An 18,783-nucleotide genomic window follows, 5' to 3' on the forward strand; every position below is an offset into this window, starting at 1 on the left:
GGGGGGGGGGGGGGAGGGCAGGTATAGGGGACTTTCGGGATAGCATTTGTAATGTAAATAAAGAAAATAATAATAAAAAAAAGAAAATAGGGTCACTAAAAATGTAAGAAAAAATCATTAAAAACACAAAACAAAAACTCTTAAAAAAAAAAATTGTGGAGCAGAGACTCAAGTAAAGGCCATCCAGAGACTGCCCCACCTGGGGATCAGTCCCGTACACAGTGGCCAAAACTGGACCTTATTGGGGATGCAGGGAAGTGCTTGCTAACAGGAGCCTTATATGGCTGTCTCCAGAGAGGCTTTGCCAGAGCCTGACAAATACAGAGGCAGATGCTCACAGCCAGCCACTGAACTGAGTGTGGGGTCCCTGATGGAGGATTTAGAAAAGGGACTGAAGGAGCTGAGGGGGTTTGTAGCCCCAATAGGGAGAGCAACAGTGTCAACTGTCAAGACTCCCCCAGGGACTGGATGACCAACCAAAGAGTACACATGGAGGGACCCAGGGCTCTGGCTGCATATGTGGCAGAGGATGACCTTGTTGGACATCAGTGGGAGCAGTGGCCCTTTGGCCTGAGGGGGTTTGATGCTCTAGTGTAGGGTCATGCCAGTGCAGGAAGGCGGAAGTGAATGGATGGTGGGGAAGCACCCTCCCCTCCTAGAGACAGGTAGAGGGGGATGGGATAGGGGGTTCCAGATCAGAGATCTGCAAAGGGGATAATATTTGAAATGTAAATAAAGAAAATATCCAATAAAAGAAAATCAAAGAAAGAGAAAAAACCCGAAACTTCCTTAAGTTCAATTCCCTTAGCTGCCTTATTCAAGTTGATACACACCAAACCATTAAGTAATTGCTGATTGAAAAAAAGACATTTCCATTGTTGTCTGTACCAAAGACATAAAGACTGTTTTTTTCTTATAATCATTACTTATTCATATTGTGTTAAGTAAGCAAGATATAAAATATTGTGTACATGTTTTATGTATATATGTTTGTAGATAATGTATATATAAACATGTAAATAAGTAAAAGTAAATACATAAACTAAGTATTTACCATTTAGTATAATTTTCATATATATATATATATATATATATATATATATATATATATATATACTGTCTATCTATTATTTACTGTTTTATACAAGATTGAGCACTACAGATTTACTGTTTGCTAGGGTAGCATGACTAATCAAGTAAGCTGATAGAGCCTTGAGAATTTTCAGTAATATCCTAAAATTCCTAAAGATCTAGACTGAGAAGAGAGTGTTAAGGCAAACCTGGACAAGGCTGGGAATCAGTGATCACTGAAGTGTCTCCACAGCAGTTTAAGATCTCATTAGCTGGTTGAAACCTGGAATCTAAGCACTCAGGAAGTGAGGGCTTGAGGACTAAGAGTTAGGTTAGCCTTAGGCACATAGTGAGTTCAAGGTCAGCCTGGGCTACACAGGACTCTGCTAAAAAAATAAATAAATAAGAAAACAAAACACCTTTTTCTATACTTCTAGTGCATGCTATGGAAGCAATTTGCATTAAAACAAATGCCCCTTCAGGGGAGACGGATCAGAAAAAGCTGCCCTACCCCTAGAACTAACACTGCCTTCTCCCAGACACTCCTCCTGGGAGCATAGCTATATAAACTACTTCCTCCTCAATCCACAGAAGTCAGATATCATCAGACCCTCACCCTTGGACAATTATCATAGTAGGTCACCATGGCAACCAACAGGGACAAAGAAAGGTCTCTGATTTCCATGGTTATAATCCCAGTGAGAAAAAGCGTTAGGTACAGGCTTCTTTTGTATAGGGTTTTCTGCAGGTCACACAGACAGAGCAGGATCAGGTCCCTAAAAAAAGATGCCTTCAGACAGAGGTAGCTTTCTCAGCATACACTCTCACATTGTCTGCTACAGATGCTATCAAATATGAGGAAGCAGAACTGCTTAGAAGGGTTATGAGACACACAGCCTTGTGTCCCACAGCCAGAGTTTCTGATTCAGAGTGTGAGATGACAGCCAATGATTGCTTTGATAAAGAGATGCAGCTCATCCCAGGACCACATTCTGAAGACCACATCTTTAGAGAAGTAGCTGGAAAGGAGCAGAGCTATTGCTCGAAAGTGGGAAGACATAACTCCAGAAGTGACATAACTCGAGAAGTGGAGGAGGGCTATCCACTGCCATCCATTCAGTCAGTTCACAGCACAGTTAAACAGTGATGAGCAGGAAAAAACCCAAAAAACAAAACAAAAAAAAAAAAACAAAAAAAACAAGGCATGAGAATGCAAGCATGCAGACTTACTGGTCAGGAGGGAGAAGGGAGCTGTGCTGGAAAGAGAAAAACAAGCAAAGGCAGAGAGAACTCAGTTGGAAGGAGATGTAACCTGGGAACAGATTTCCCCATCCCTGTTTCACAAACAAGTTACCTAGAATCCCCAACACGTTCTAACAACTGAGAAGATCTATGTGAAGAGAATTTTTAAAAGGAAACCAGAGAGCCGAGGGAATACCCTGAAATCATTATAAATATAGTTCTAAAAATCTAATAAATTAAAATAGAATAAGAAAGAAGCAAAACTGAAAACCAAATTAACAGCATGCTGAAGAAACACAACTTAATTACAGTTTGGGCATCCTTATTCAAAATGTTTGAGACTAAATGTGCCTTGAATTTTAGCCTGTTTTATTCAAACCTTAGAATCTTTGAATGCAATAGTGAGATACCTTATGAATGGGCCCCATTAGAAACATTAGATTCAGTTATGTTTATATGTTTCTTTACACTTTTTTAAAGTGTAAAAAACAAGCTGTAAACAATAGTGTGGTTTCATTTTTATTGTAACTAGTTATGTGAATCAAGTTGAAGTTTCTACTTGTCAAATTCGATTGCCACTAGACTAACGGAATTAGTTTGAAGAAGTCTGCATTTTATAATTTTTAAGTAGAGATGCCTAACATGTACAGTTAAGACCCAAGAAAAATGCAAAGAATGTGTTAGTAAAAACAGAAAATGGCAAAAATGTCAAAGGCAGAGAAAGTAAACACAAAATTATCAGTTTCTCTAAAATATTGAACCATAAAAATTAGAAGGCTTAGGTATTATATACAGTATGTTCCTTAGGTGAAGAAAGAATCAATTCACTAGATAGCAGTAAGGTATTGGGGTGGGAGAAGTAACAGCATAACCTACTAATTAACCTTATTAATCTTTATTGTTATTTGAATGATAAATGTTCACATAGCCTCTTGTACTGAAATAATTGGTCTCCTGTTGCTGGCACTGTTGAGACAGGATATGGAACCTTCCAGGACTCTAGCCCTGTAGAAGCTTATGCCAAAACAAACTTCCTTCTTCAATTTGCTTCTGGTCCTGATATTTCGGCCCAGTAACAGAAAGGTAACTAATACAGACATCACAGAAGAAACTACTGTTATTACAGCACTCAGGAAGAAAGCAAGTCAACTACTCAGGCTGGCCCCTGTGTTCCCTGCACCACCCATGTCAAGAAGCAAAGTCTCTGAAAGAAGCAACATCTTTCCACCCAGGTTCGTTGTTTTAGTACGAAGGAAATAGGCAAGTTTTCTTTCAAAACATTATCTCTAGAATAAAGCTTGCCAAGCCTCTTGTGGGAAAAAAAGGTGAGTGACGAAAACTGTCCAACTAGGAGATAAGTTGACATAAGTAATCCTGGAAGGTGGGAACATGGTAAAAACACTAAAGTTGTATCCAAAGAAAAACAACACTAGTCCGAAGAACAGGCGATTACATTTTCAAAACATGTCTTCATCATGGACTGAGATTAATGTCTATGTAAAACAGACCCCATCCACTGCTCTATCTCCCACTACCACAGGAAAACCATCTATGGAAGGGCATGTAACCCTCCATGAGACATCAGATCTCAGGCTTCTCAGTGTCCAGAACTACAAGAAATACTTTTCTGTTTCTTAGCCACCCTGCTTTTGATATTTTTCCTTCACTAGCCCAAGATAACAGAAACAAAACATCACAGGAAAAATCACATGAACAACAAGAAGGAAAGAAGAATTGTTGGCTTGTTTGTTGGGGGGAGAGGCAGTGATGAAGCCAGTCATGATTTTTCTAGCCAACTTTTAACACCTAAATTGATTTGGTTGAAAGTTCAGAAGGATTTCATAAATTCATATTTCTTAACATTCAAAAAGGCCTTTTAAGGAACAAATAGGCTTTATGATGAAGCATCTATATATGAATTTCAATTATCTTTGGAATTATACTTTATTTTTCTGTTGTCTTGAATTAAAATTAAATTTGATACATTTATGAAGAAGTGGATAGATAGATAGATAGATAGATAGATAGATAGATAGATAGATAGATGTGTGTGTATAGCCTTCACATTATTTCTGTGGTGATATTAATTTTTGATTAACATTAATTTTTTATTAACATAAATTTTGTCACTATGTGTTTTATATATGTGTGCTTTAAGAGATGTTTAAATTGATACTTTGTACAAGCTGTGGTGGTATATGCCTTTAGTCTAAGAGGAAGAGGCAGGCAAGAGCTCTATAAGTTTCAGACCCGCTTGGGTTGACATACTAAGTTCCAAGCCAAGAAAAACTTCATGGTGGCACTCTGTCTCAAAGCAGCAACAACAGCAGAAGATGTTCTGCAACTGGTCATAATGGGTGTTCAGGTTGTTTTATGATCTTTGAGTTATGGTTCACTTCTTGTCCTGGAAACTGTCCTTGGAAAACCCTTGAATTAAAATCAGACCCTACAGTAACAAGAAAGCAGCTGTGGGAACATATAGGAGCAGCATGGAGCAGGACATAGAAGGGTATGCTCTTGTCCAGTATGATTAGGGCTGGAACAGAGCAAGACATAGAAGGATATAGCATGGAGCAGGACATAGAAGGGTATGCTCTTGTCCCATATGACTAGGCTTGGGGAAACAGTCAACAAAGCATTTAATCCTCAAAATAGCCCTGGGAATTACAATGTACTATCCACATCCCGCTCCACAGCTGGCACGGGGGAGTGAGCTGAGAGCATTAACACCTTGTTGGTGGGATTTTGCTGTTTGTAGTTTTGTAGAGTTTGTAGATTTAATATGGGACGCAGGGACAACAGAGATGAAGAAAGGAAAGAAAGTAGTGTATGAATCAAAGCATAAATGAAGAAATGAAGAACAGAGATTTCTTGTGGTGTCTTTTCTTCCTACCTTCTTAGCCATGTCCTGGTGAAAGTCATTCTGTGTGGATGGTTACTGCCTGTATGGTAGAGCCTTTGTCTGCAATGCTGAAGGCAGTTTACATGGGCCATGGGGCCTTATGTAAATAGCAATCTGCCAAGGTCTACTTGAAATAGGACCTTTAAAGGTCTATTTAGATTTCTGGCTCTGCTTGTGGTTTCTCCTATGTCTCAAATATTCTCATTGTTTTTAAAGATATATTTCCTGATATAGTCTTTTGTTAACACCTAAAGTAAAGAGTCTGCACTATTGTATAAATATTTTCTAAAGAGGTGTGAACAGGTGTCTACTCACCCACCAACACCAGAATCAAAGGAACAGTTCCAAACCCAAGTGTAACTCAGTGAACCAATGCTCTTAATAGAGGTTATTTACAGGAACATGAGCAACTTATGGGTAACTACACTTCAGAAGGAAGAGTTTTCTTTCAATAACTCTCAACTGTCTATATATCCTTGGAGATGGATATGGTCTTCTGAGCAACTCCCTTGCATGACAGAAAGTTAATAGGCCCAAACTTGTATGGGTCTTCTTTGAGTAATCATAACTGGTAAGAGTTCAAGAGGAAGCCGGGCATGATAGTGCATGCCTTTAATCCCAGCACTTGGGAGGCAGAGGCAGGCGAATCTCTGAGTTCGAGGCCAGCCTCGTCTACAGAGTGAGTTCCAGGACAGCCAGGGCTACACAGAGAAACCCTGTCTCGAAAAAAAAAACAAAACAAACAACAACAACAACAACAACAACAAAAAAAAAGAGTTCAAGAGGGTAACCAGCATATCCTACACATAGACAGTGTACCACAGCACAGGTCCAAGCACAGCAACCCTATACAGACATGCACACAGAGAAGGAGTGGGGAGATCATTCACAGGCCTGCTACTGAGGCCTGTGAACTAAAAGTTCAGCTATAATGTACAATGGTCTTATTTGCTTCTGCTCTAAGGAACTGGCTTCACAAATTAAAGGTGTGATCCCTTGAAACCATTGTGACAAAAGTAATTTGAAATTATACTGTTGACAGTGATTATGAAAACAAACGTCTATGTATCACACATGGCTCAGCTTTGGTGAGAAAAAAATCAATAGAATAAAACACTTTAAGTTTCCCAGAGCAAAGCTGTACCTGACAGATACCAGGAAATAACAATTCACACTTTTAAGAACCCAGCATGTGCAAATTAGAACACATTTGAGAAGGCACTAGGAGAAGACACCAACACAGCTCAAGTTTGTGTGGCCTCTACTCATAAGGTCTTTATGTTCCAATCCGACCATCCCCTGCTTTCATTGCCCATCCCTTTATCTCGTGGCAACCTGTGTCATGTGTTAAAATTACAGCCATCAAATAGCAGGCTTCAGTATCAAGGGGGTCTCAGATTACAACAGCATACATAATTTTGATCAAAACTGTTCTGTGTATGGATGGGGTTAGTAAGAAGCATGAGTACTTTGAAGTGATGCTGGTTTCATTTTGTTTTTGTCTTTTTTCCTGTAGAAATTCTAAGGTGACTGAAATATATAAATACTGATGCAAAGGACAAGACAGGAGGACAGAAAAGAAATGTCCAGGCATCATATACAAAGGAAGCCAACTTCCTGCCTAGTAAAGTCTCTTCACTAACGTTTCTCATGGGAGTTCAGTCAACTTCAGAAGTTACGCTGCTTGAGAATTTTCAGTCTTATTCCATTTTGTAACAGAATCCTGATTACCATTTGGGGTGTTTTACTAGGCAGACTTAATAGAATGATATGGTTATCCCATAGTCTGCTTTATAATTTTACCAGATCTCTGAGAAATTCTGCTCAACTTTCTGCTGTCCTCTTTTTATGCTCAAACAATGAGAATGTGACAAAATTCAGCCTGCTGGATCTTCCCTTCTGGATCTTGGTGTCCTGATCAGATGGTCAATAACTCATTCCCCATCAATCGATACAGCAGTGTTGCTTCAGTATATCTGACCTGATTTTCCCTACATGAAAATCACAACCATCTGCCATATCTTAATTCTGTTCATCCCAGTTCCATCCCATGTTTTTTTTAAACCTCTAATTGATCTATACTTTTCACTTCCAAAAATCATAAATTCTGCCTGAGCCTTTGTAGAAATGGGAGCATCACCATATGATCAGTCTTCTCTCACACACTGGTATTTGCTTCAAAGTTGTGGATTAAGGCAGTACTAAGTATCAAAATTACAATGAATACATTTTAGTCTTTCTTTCTTGAGCTAGTCAATGCTTCCCAGTCCTGCTATGCAGAAGGGATGGTGTAACTCAGTTCCCACCACAGGGTGTGGACCTCTACTAGTGCTGATGGTTGCTGTGAGCATGGGGCTTGTTAGTATAATAATGTGCATATTTTCATGTTCCTCCTTTCAGGAATACTCTGTTAATGACTCAATGACAATTAGAAACAGAATGAGTTCAGGAGCTGAAAATGTGTTCCTCAGAAAAATGGTAAAGGCAGACCTTTAATGTAAATAAAGAAAATAATAATAATAAAAAATAAATTAAAAAAAAAGACAGTCCTTGAGACTGTGAAAAAGAACTCTGAAAACACGAGTTCAAGAATGTATAACTTCTCAACTCTATAAAATAGAAGGATGTAATATGAATTTTCTGAGAGGCTTCAGGGATCTAAAAAAACAAAGACAGCTGCACTATGTGACAGCTTGGCAAAGAGATATTAAGGAAACAAGATAAAGGGATTTAGGGAATGGTGACCTCAGAGCCAGATCCCATCCAGTTAGCTTATTGTCTGTACTTATAAATGTAGATTCGTGATTCAAGATCACCCTGGGACAAAGTAAGTTTAGGTCCAAGCATGGTGGGAATGGTAATCTCAGGACAAAATTCCACCCAGCTAAATTTGTTTGTGCTTACAAAGACAGGCAGATATCTGAGTTTGTTTGCTACGTTAAAAACTAATGTTCTCTTTTTAAGTATCAAGGGGCTAAGGTCATGAAATGCTGATTCATGGGATAATCAAAAGGGAATGGGGTAAACAATTGAATTGACATGTAAATTAGAGACTGGGGCTTCTCTTGCAGAGAATAGCGGTCTAGAGAGCTATAACAATTCCTTTTCACAGTTTGTCTGGTTGGCTTTCTGACTTTGGTCTTAAAACCCAAGAATTTTGTCTAGTAGGTTTTCTGACTTTTGTTGGAAAACACAGGAAGTTTTTTTCTAGCAGCAATTTTGACTTTGGTTTAAAACCCCATGAGCTATCCAGAGAGCTTTTAGAATTCTTTCTAGCTAGAGAGAGCTGTCTCCAGCAGAAAGCTATCTTGAGCATGATTGACTTTGAGTCTTCTCTTCTGCTGCTCCCTTTCTGAGGGCCCCTCTGCGAGCCAAGGCATCGCCCATAACCACATTATAAAGAACATGACAACCCTCTCCAAGCTGTGAACCAAAATTTCCTTATTCTTTGTGATGATATAAATATTTCAGATTACAGAAATAGGAGCCTTGTGTTGTTGCCATGTGTTCTGATCATCTTCATGTGGTTATAAGGGTACAAGTCTCACTTCCCAGTCTCTGAAGAAGAACAAACACTCACGTTCCTTGCCTACAAGTTCTTCTGGAAATAAGAAATCTTCCTCATGAAAAAGACCATCCTATACCATATGTATTATGAACTTAAAGATTGTTCTACAGCCTGCCTCCAATATAACATATTGTTACTATTCATTCCTCTTAAGTTGGGATAATGGGTGCTTACTTTCATAGAAATTCATCAAAGTGATGGAGATTTATTATGTTTAACTGAGGAAGCAGAAATGTTGAATATTCACTAGGCACTGAATGAGTGCCAGAGTCACAATTTCCTTGTGCACATGTCTGATAAATGGGTTTTCCACATTGTCAAATAATCCATCCACTCACTCTGTCACTTTACCAAATCTTTTCTCAGTCTCACGTTCAAACTCTACGTTTATGATTCTGTACTCATTTTTGTTCTGTAGAAACAGATGCAAGTAGAGAGAAAGAGAGAGAGAGAGAGAGAGAGAGAGAGAGAGAGAGAGAGAGAGAGAGAGAGAGAGCAACCGGGTGTGGAGGGCGGGTAGAGCAGCAAGGTAGATAGTTAGGGGATAGTGCTTATCCCCTCTTGCAGACTTGACCAAATAATCAATAAGCTTGTATGCCTGACCCAAGACTTCTTGTCCTTCCCCATCCCTTTGATGCCTCAGTGATACTGAGAGAGGTGATTCTCCCACACCATGAGAAGTGGGATAGGGGGTGGGGAAAGCTCCATTCAGAGCACTCTGTGTCCTTGTGAAGGAGGTCCAGAGAGGGCAACATCCATCTTTTCTGTTCTTCTTCAGAGAGTGAGACTCTTAGTCCTCTGATCTCTCTTTCTCTCCTTCTCTTGCTGTCTTTCTTACTAATAATATCCTCTCTTCTTCCTCAACCTCTGTGTCTTTCTCTCACTTTTTCTTTCAGCCTGTCTCCCTAGACTTTCCTCACCATCCTCCCTCAACCTCACTTCTTCATTTCCACTGGCCTGTACTTTATAGATGCAGCTCAACTGAGCAAGCCTGAACCAACTGGCTTGGACTCAGATGTGAACATATTCCAGTTCTCTGGTTCTATTTCTTCATGTGTTCTATGATCTCATGTGTCAGGTGTGCCCTGCACTAGCCTCTACTACAGCACAGGTAGGTGCTTCTTGGACTGGCAAGTAGGAAGTGACTCTTAATTTGGGCTGTAAAGAATCTGATGATCTGTTATAGACCTAGGCTTTGGAAGAAACCTTCATGTAGGCAATGGTAACCACTGCCTGTTTTTATCAGAGGTATGGTCCAACTCATTTCAGTATAATTCAGTAGGGATGTCCAAAGACAGGTAAAGATACTGACAGATCCAAGGAGAAGCTCAGCTTTACTTTAGCTATCTGTGTGGAGTTCGAATTCTTCATCTTTTCCTTGTCATCAATCAGAATGCCCCTGAAGAAAACAGTGCCAAACAGGAATTTGATGCCATATCACCATAAAAATACCACAAAGTCACCATCTATACCAGTGCCAGAACCCAGATTTCTTTCTTTTTTTTTTCTACTTCTTTCCTCCTTTAGTTAATGAATAAAGGAATATAAAAATGAAAACAATCACATCACAAATGATCCATGTCCTTAATTGGCTTTGCAATGTCAGAGTCACATGAACTGATAAACCACTGTGTAATATTGAGATGTCTAAAGAGGTGAAACACTAGAGAAACAAGATAATTCTCAAGTAATGAAAGTAAGTGAAATTTTAAATCACAGAATTATCATTTCTCTTCACATTTTAATGTTCTATAAATGAGAGCTCTTTTTCAGCAATGTGCATACTTAATGTAGAGCTTTTAATTTTTCCTAATAACTCATTAAATTATTAGTATATTTTATAATTCATGTTATCTTGAAACTAATGAAATTTTGTAAATTCAGTACTGTGACCTTTGGATCACAGACTGGAAAGGCATAAATCTGCCTCCAGAAGATTGCGCTGGTTTGAAACACTTTTCACAGATTTTTACTTTATTTCCCGTGATGGAGGGTAGTGACTCAAATGACGGTAGCAGTAATAGAATAGCATTTTGTGGTCTCATGTCCTATTACCCCCTACTTAAAATAATGATGAATCCAGCTGGGCGTGGTGGCGCATGCCTTTAATCCCAGCACTCGGGAGGCAGAGGCACGCAGATTTCTGAGTTCGAGGCCAGCCTGGTCTACAAAGTGAGTTCCAGGACAGCCAGGGTTATACAGAGAAACCCTGTCTCAAAAAACAAAAAACAAAACAAAGCAAAACAAAACAAAACAAAACAAAATGATGAATTCAAGGACTGAACAGATGACTCAGCAGTTAAGGGGACACATGCTGCTCTTCCCCAGGACCAGAATTCAACTTTAGCACCCTTGTCCAGTGGCTCACAACTCCTTGTAACTCCAGTTCTAGGGGACCCAATACCTGTGGTCCCTGTGGGTACCTGTACTCATTTGTGTGTGCTCACATGGACACAAACGTAAAAATAAAAGTAGATCTTAAAAGAATTATGGTCTCACTGGTTCCACGTGTGAACTTCCCCCTTGAAGTTGAGACAGCAGACCTATGATCCCTGTGAACAGGCTATCTGAAACAAAAGAAGAAGGAGGAGTAGGACCCAGTCTCTCTGATAATGACCCTAGGATTAAAGGGACCCAGACTCTCTGATAATGACCCTAGGATTAAAGGGACCAATCTACCCCGGAGCTCTGGCCTAAAGCAAATACTTCTTATTGTCTTTAACATATTCCTATGAGCTGGCCATTCCATCCACAACCCCAGCAGTTTTGCCAAGTAAAGATTTAATACCTGGGATCCCATCCCCTAAAGACTATGAATATTATACAGAGTATTAAGTAATACAGAGGTGCATGTCAAAAACTTATTTCTATTTAATTTCTGGTCTAACGCCTTTTATGACACCAGAGAGAGAGAGTTTATATGTGGTACCTTGCCTAGAAACCTGGATGCAGTCCCGAGGCAAAAAGTTCATGGAAACTTAGTCTCCTGGAACCGTGGCAACTTGTATAACGAATGCTCCAATAATGTCCTTGCTTTAGTTGGTGAACGGATCTGTGTGCTTTCCCTCAGTATTGTTTTATTATAGGTGTCTTCAGGCAATGACTTGCCAAATACCTAAGCAAAATTGAACTTTGCTTCCTGGTCTTCACCAATGCTCTAGGTAGTCCTTGAGCCGACCCTGGGCTTGGAATTTCGTAAGAATGTTGCGTATTTAGTGACATTCATAATTGCCTCTAGTATTGTAAGAGAGATCGTGAAAGAAATCAGGCATTACTATCTACTACATAGAGTTAGAAATCTCAGAGCAAGCTTAGCTAAGTATACTTAGAATCTTCATTACAGTCAGGTATGGCAGACTACATTGCATAGTAGAAGAAAGTTGATGAGTTCTTCTGACAAATGGAAATTCCCTACACATACTTAAAAGAGAAGTCAAGTTACTCCCATATGCAAGAATTTACAATGACCTAGGAAGAAGGAAGGTTGTGGTCTAAGAAGAAACTAGAGTAAATACTTAGAACTATAGATAGCTGAGTTACACCCATATGCAAGAATTTACAATGGCCTAGGGGGAAGGTGGACTATATAATAGACTAGAATTGAAACTATGGCAAGGGCATAAAGCCCTTGCCCCAGGCTTCTAAGATTAAGCTGACCTTAGGTGAGGCTGCTTTTGATACCAGTTGTTAACATTGATTGTTTTTTATCCCAGTTGGTTCCTGTTAGCTTTTTTTATGCATTCCTCTGTTTTGTGTAAAAGTCACTTGTAAGACTGATGCTCGCTTTGATATAAAATTGCATTCAGATACAGCTCACTCCCTTGTGTCCATATCTGTTTGTCACTCTTTCCTCACTGACTCCTGCCCACCTGTAACTGGAACCCTGATTTCTCCTGCGGATTGAGAGGGGGTGATTGAGGCTGGTCTGCAGCAGTACCTTAATCAGATAACATTGACCCCCCTGGCTTTCTAGCAATGGGGCTGCTGATGTCAGATTCAGTTCTGTGAGCAGGAGGCACTAAACACTTTGAATTAATTTTTAGTATCTTTTATTGAAATTTTTTTGTTTGTTTCCCTTTTATTCACAGTAGGTAACATGTTTTCCCACTTAAAATAGAAGCAAAATAGGTAGGTTTTCTTTTCCATGATCCCTTTCCAAGAACTTCCTTCGGTCAGGTTCCATCCTGTAGCTCAGACTGGCCCTCTACTTGAGATAATTCTATTTGAGTCTCACAAGTTCTGTGATTACAGATGTGAACCACCACACTCACCTTGGTTTAGATATTAAATGTCCATTAGAGGTTTGTGTGTCCAAAGCTGACACTTCTGACAGATGGTGGACTATTTGGAGGTGGGTCTGAGAGCTTCCTCACTGGGGCACTGAGGTCATGCCTTGACAACAGACTCTGGATTCTCTCTTCTATTTTCTTGCTCACATAGTGAGCCCTTTAGCCTTGATCATATTCCTGACCAGAAGCTCAAATCAATAGACCCACCCAATATTATGCTGTTTCTTCTAGGAAACATGAGCCCAGTTAACCTTTTCTCCTCAGAATGAAATATCTCCAGTATTTCATTATGGGAACACAAAGCTAACAAATACATCTAGTCATAGTTAGACCTGGCCCAACTGTGCCAATGGAAAACAGATGATCTCATGCCATTTGGGGAAGCAATGCAATATTAAATTTTGTTGCTTCCAAATCTCCCCATGAGGAGATAGCATTGCATCTAGCCATCCATATTGTGGCACAACCATTTACTTGTATTTATTCATCCTTCATGTTGTTCCCAGCCCTGAGATCGTCATTAAAGGTCTCCTTTCCTAGACCACAAGCAGAGTAAAGCTCCTCCAATCCTGATGCAGTCAAATCCATTGTGCTTATCATTGTAACATACTTCCTACTCAAGTGTTCAAGGGTAAAATGAGTAATTTTATTTTAATAATGCACTGTTTGCAGAAGGAAAAGCAAGCTGATCGAATATGTTGCTCTGTGCTGATTTTAATAGCTGTAATAATCTGATCTGTGTCTAACCAGATAATTGGAATTTAATCCGTTTCTTTAATTTTATCACAAAACAACTAGAATACAGCCGTAATAAAACACTATATGAGTAAATAACACTCATTAAGGTTTCATTATATTTATGCATATGAGCTTTAGTTAATGTGTGTCAGGACTCTAGTCTCTTCCATATGACTAGAACTTTGTTAAGGTTGAACCATTATTGTGCAATTGCACATTGAGAAGAGTGAGAGATGTCTGTAGATTGCAGAGTGTAAGTTATGCAAGACATTTCTGGATTCACCTTCACTTGCCAAATAATCCCATGACTAATTTAAGTGGCTATACTGTGCTTTGATGACTTACATTGTTTCTATTAGCTAAAGACTTGGGTATTTCATTCTAAGGAATACAGCCATGAATAGAGAAAATAGCACATCCATGCTTGAGAAGGGAAAGACTCATTCCCATCAAAGGCAAGGTCATCGCAGAGTTTCCACACAGACCCTTGGAGGGTGTGGTATACAAGCATTAAGGAAACTTGGTATTTCAGAAGATTTGATCATGTGTTCTTCAGGTTCCAATGTAAGATATAAGTATTTGAAGAGCTTCACCTCATGTTCTTGAGGAAAAAAATTATGGATAATTACAGAATAAACAAGAGAAATTGTTAAGGACCCATACAGTGCTTGTCAGAAAGGACTCAGATACCTCAAGCACATTTTAATACCCCACTAATAAGATTAAAGCACCTTGGCTATACTCTTTTAGATAGTGAAATGTTTGTAAAAGATCTTTTTCTGGGAGCCTGCTTTGTACATCTTTTCTGTCATTTTTGGCTGTACAGTAACATCATGACCCCTCCCTGAGCTGGTCTAGAGACCTTCTTCCTCTGTAAGGAAGAAGCCTGGTGAAAAGATGAAATGTAGGTTCACTGCAGAGAGACCATGGCTCTCATCCGGCTTTCAGAGACATGCTGCGTGGCCTCATTTCCTCCTCCATGAAACAGTTCAAGCAGCTACTCTGCTGTTGCCTAAAGATTAAACGAGATGCTGTCAGAGGGGCTAAACAAGAGAGCTTGATGCTCCTTCAGCTGCTAGGGTTTCTGTGTCCAGTCTTCTTATCTTAATAATTCATTATTCAACCATAGAACTCATACATTCGATCAAGTAAGGTCTGGTCACCTGGAACATAAAACTGAAGGCCGAATTTCAAACACAAAATCCAAGTTTTAATTTCCTTTAATTTTTTAACAAAAAAGAGAAGAACTGGGGTTTTGTTTTGGTTTTTGTTTTTATTTTTTTAATTGAAAGATGTCAATTAGGTATTTTTGATAGACCAAAGCAAACATAGCCATAGATATTATATAACAGGATGTTACAGAAGGATGGGCCCCTTATGATAAGGTGAGGAAAGAAGCTGTTGTTTAATTGTCTATCACAAAGTGATATCTGAATTTGCATAGTATTTTTTCCCATTTGTGAATAACTGCTATATGCAGAATGATAAAGATGCCCGAACTTCTATGCCTATACTATAAAGAGCAACTCATCAAATATCATTGTCTGTCTCACAAAGAAGAAAGCTAGCTAAAGATGCCTCAACGGAACACACAGACTAATCCTTTGGTCTTATTCTCCTCGACATTTGAGCTGGTTGGGAGAAGGGGAATATTTTTGACTCTGTTCTTAGAAATCACATGAACACACCCACTGCCTTATTTTGCGCCTACACTGCATCTTTAGTCCTGACATTCTCTGTGTTCTGTCTGGTTTCAGAGCTTAGGCTGGGATACCCTGGTACTTACCTAACCCCCATGTGATCCTCTCCCACAGAGCGTAAACATAAACTGTTATGTCTTTTCTGCCTTGTTGCCCAAACTTAGGAAGAACTCTCTGCCTGATGGCTGACTGGGCTATCTTTGCCATTTAAGAGAGAAGAGCCAATTTCATACCTGCATATAATGTATGTTGGTCAAATTTACTTCTATCCCCTATCTAACTAATTCCAGATCTCCAGTATAACCTCTACAACCTCCACACCCTACCTTCATGTTTTCTTTCTTCCACTTTATGTCCCACTAAGCCCAATAGAATGAAATACTCTTGGAAGAATTTTCAGAGGAGAAATACAAATACTTAGCACGAAGACCTTCACCCATACCTCCTCATTACAGCAGACATTACTAATCCATCACAAAAACCTTCCAACGGTGCCCCTACATTCTTCAAAGGCTCTCAAGACTGCATCTCCACAGCTGCTGGCAACATTTCATACTTGGCTTGCATGATAAAAGCAATCGAGAATGCCCGGCTCGATGAAGCTAGCTGTGGAGTCCTAGCGATTCTTTGTACAACAAGGAACCAAAAATATCCCAGTAGCATTATTTATGTAGAATAGGAATGAAACCCTATATGCAGAGATATGGCCTTTAATCCCCCTGAAATTTCATTCTTACCTCCTCCCATATCGAGTATAAAGTAGACTAACATCTTCAGATTGAATTTTGGTCAACATCTCTAGTGTCTGGTTGTCTCACATGGTACTGGCTGAATGCTATTTGTAGTGTTGTCTGGGAGAGCAAACTGAGACTGACCATAGGGGAGCCATACAGCAAAAAGATGGGAAGAATGGTCTGCTAATAAGCCGAAAGAAGAGGAGTAGTGGCCATACAGGAGGAGAAAAATGGGTGCTGTGGTTTAAATAAGTGTTATTCAAGGCCTCTGTGTTCAAAGCTTGGTCCCCAGAGTGCGCTATTGGTGATATAACCCTTGATGGGAAGTGATGGGAGAAGGTCATTGTGTTTAGCATATAGAAAAGAAAACTGTAGCTTTGCAATGCAAAGGAGCTTTGATGTGGAGCACTGAGTATCTTTCCAGCCTGGGACCACTCAGCCCTCCTTCCTGCATACTTTCTTCATGTCCTTCAGTCTCCTCCTCTCTCTTCCTAGGCTTTACTCTTTCCTTGTCTTTACTTCTTTCAGAATTCCCTTCCTCATTGCCTCTCAGTCTCCTTTTCCAAGCTGGAAGCACCTTTTCTGACCAGACAATTGGCCTTAAAGAAACATTCGGGCAGCCATCAGGGTTAAGTGGCCTGTACCCTCCTTGCTTTGAGGCAGATCACAGAAGGACTCGAAGGGACAAAGGGCTGGTGGTGAGGCCCGCACACAACATAGCAAAGGGGAGAACAGGCCATGAGTGAAGAAAGCAGAAATCCTGAGCTCAGGGGGAGAACAGTACGAACAGCTCTGCAGACAGGATCAGTCAGGCCAGAAGTTAGTGCCAAAATACACACAACAGACATGGGGGGCGGGGGCAGGAAGTGCTCATGAGTTTAAAGAGAGAAGTGGGGGTTGGGGATGGAAAGAGTGTTGAGGTAGGTGGGGCTGCGGTGGGGTTGGGTGGGGTTGGGTGGGGTGGGGTGGGAATGAGGTGGGGAGCAAGGGAGACAAAGATGTGAAGCCAGCAAACTAAGCAGCAGAATTCATAACAAGCAGCCATAACTAGTGTCAGACAGGGTGGACAGTGGGGTGAGAGGATTGGATGTGAGGAAGCGTCCGCACATTGAGATTAACAAGTCAAAAATGAAGACAGTGAGATGTGCCTGCCTTTGTAACCCCTGGCAAAGTGTACAACTGAGCAGTGGCACTTTGAGAAGAAGTTAGCAGACAGGGCCTGATTTCGGTTGAAATTCTTCCTTAAGATCACCTTGAAAAATGGAATTATTGTCCTGAGACTTAAAAAAATCAACCCAGGAGCCGCAGGACAATGAAGTGTCTACTCTACTCATGCAATAGTGTGGACTGACAGCACAGAAGTTCTTTGTTCAACCTACCCTATTGGAGCTGAAGGGTAGCCCCATAACAGGGTGCCCTGGGGAGCCATTCTTCCTAACTAGTTATCGATTTATAAAAAAGAATATGTGTTTTATATCAAATGACTGTTCCTGAATTGTAACCTTGGATCAACAGAGAGTAAACATTGGCATTTTCATATGGCAATCTGCTATTTGGGAATAATCTAATCTTCCTGGGAGGACGGAAATAAAACACAGAACAGCCATTTATGAATCACACATTATTAGGCACCAGTAATCTGTCATTCACCACAGTATTCTCAAGTCACTAAAGGGGCCATTCAACTACTCTCAGCCATTTCAGGTAGGATCCGTGGGAAATGGCCTCCCAGGATTGAATGTACCAAGCATGCACGACTGTTTCATTACTCTAGACAGAAAGGTAATGGCCAGTGCAAACCACCAGGCTACTACAATAAAGAACAGCAGTTAAAAGCAGAAATAAATCAGATATTTAAATGGGATATTCATTTTGGCTATAGTCATTAGTCAGAGCACAGAAAAGTAATGGTCCACTTCACCTATTTAGTAATTTACATTGGTTATAAGTATACTTTAAGTCATATAATTCATTAATTCATTAAACAAATATTTTAATATAACCTACGACATACCTGATACTCTGACAGATATTGTAAGACACATTCAAATATACATATTTTAAAATTTCTACCTTCTAAAAACTTTATGGGGGAAAGACATCTTGAAGAGCTCTCATTTAAATAAAACATGATTACATATTAAAAAACTGATAAGCTCTTTGCATTGAATAGGCAGCAAGAATAACCATATTTTCTTGCAGGGTTTTCTAGACCACATGCTCCAGAGGAAAGACTGCCTCCAGGAGGAGGGGAGAACAGTGGAGAAGGAAAGGAGATGGAGAAGCTATTATTTGGGGTCATGCAACTCTGTTGGAATGAGATCTTCATTTTTGCCTACTGAGTCACCAGGAGTTGAACGCACAGCACAGTCTGCTGTCTGCCTTGAAACTGATGTGTCTGTGGTTCACTAATTCCTTTGTCACTAAAGTCTTCTATTTCCCGTGTTTTGCTTCCTTGTGTAGGAATCGGGGTCAATGTTTGTATACACCATATCCTACAACTTGATTAGATGTCATAGGACTTTTTTGCAACAAATCC

At 39.9% G+C, this 18,783-nt stretch overlaps 1 protein-coding gene across 3 annotated transcripts in view; it reads right to left on the bottom strand.

Annotated features, from left to right (window-relative positions):
* The window catches only part of Fhit (fragile histidine triad diadenosine triphosphatase), a 1,532,796-nt gene that overhangs the window by 915,844 nt on the left and 598,169 nt on the right, over positions 1–18,783 (bottom strand). Inside the window, exon 1 of one of the 3 annotated variants that reach the window (XM_029541578.1) lies at positions 11,283–11,352. The exons of the other annotated variants lie outside the window; for them this stretch is intronic. The gene's annotated coding sequence lies outside the window, so the exon portion shown is untranslated. Of the gene's footprint in view, positions 1–11,282; positions 11,353–18,783 lie in introns of those variants that run through there. 3 annotated transcript variants of the gene reach the window in all.

The sequence above is a fragment of the Mus pahari genome, chromosome 8 (assembly GCF_900095145.1).
Source record: "Mus pahari chromosome 8, PAHARI_EIJ_v1.1, whole genome shotgun sequence".
Taxonomy (NCBI): domain Eukaryota; kingdom Metazoa; phylum Chordata; class Mammalia; order Rodentia; family Muridae; genus Mus; species Mus pahari.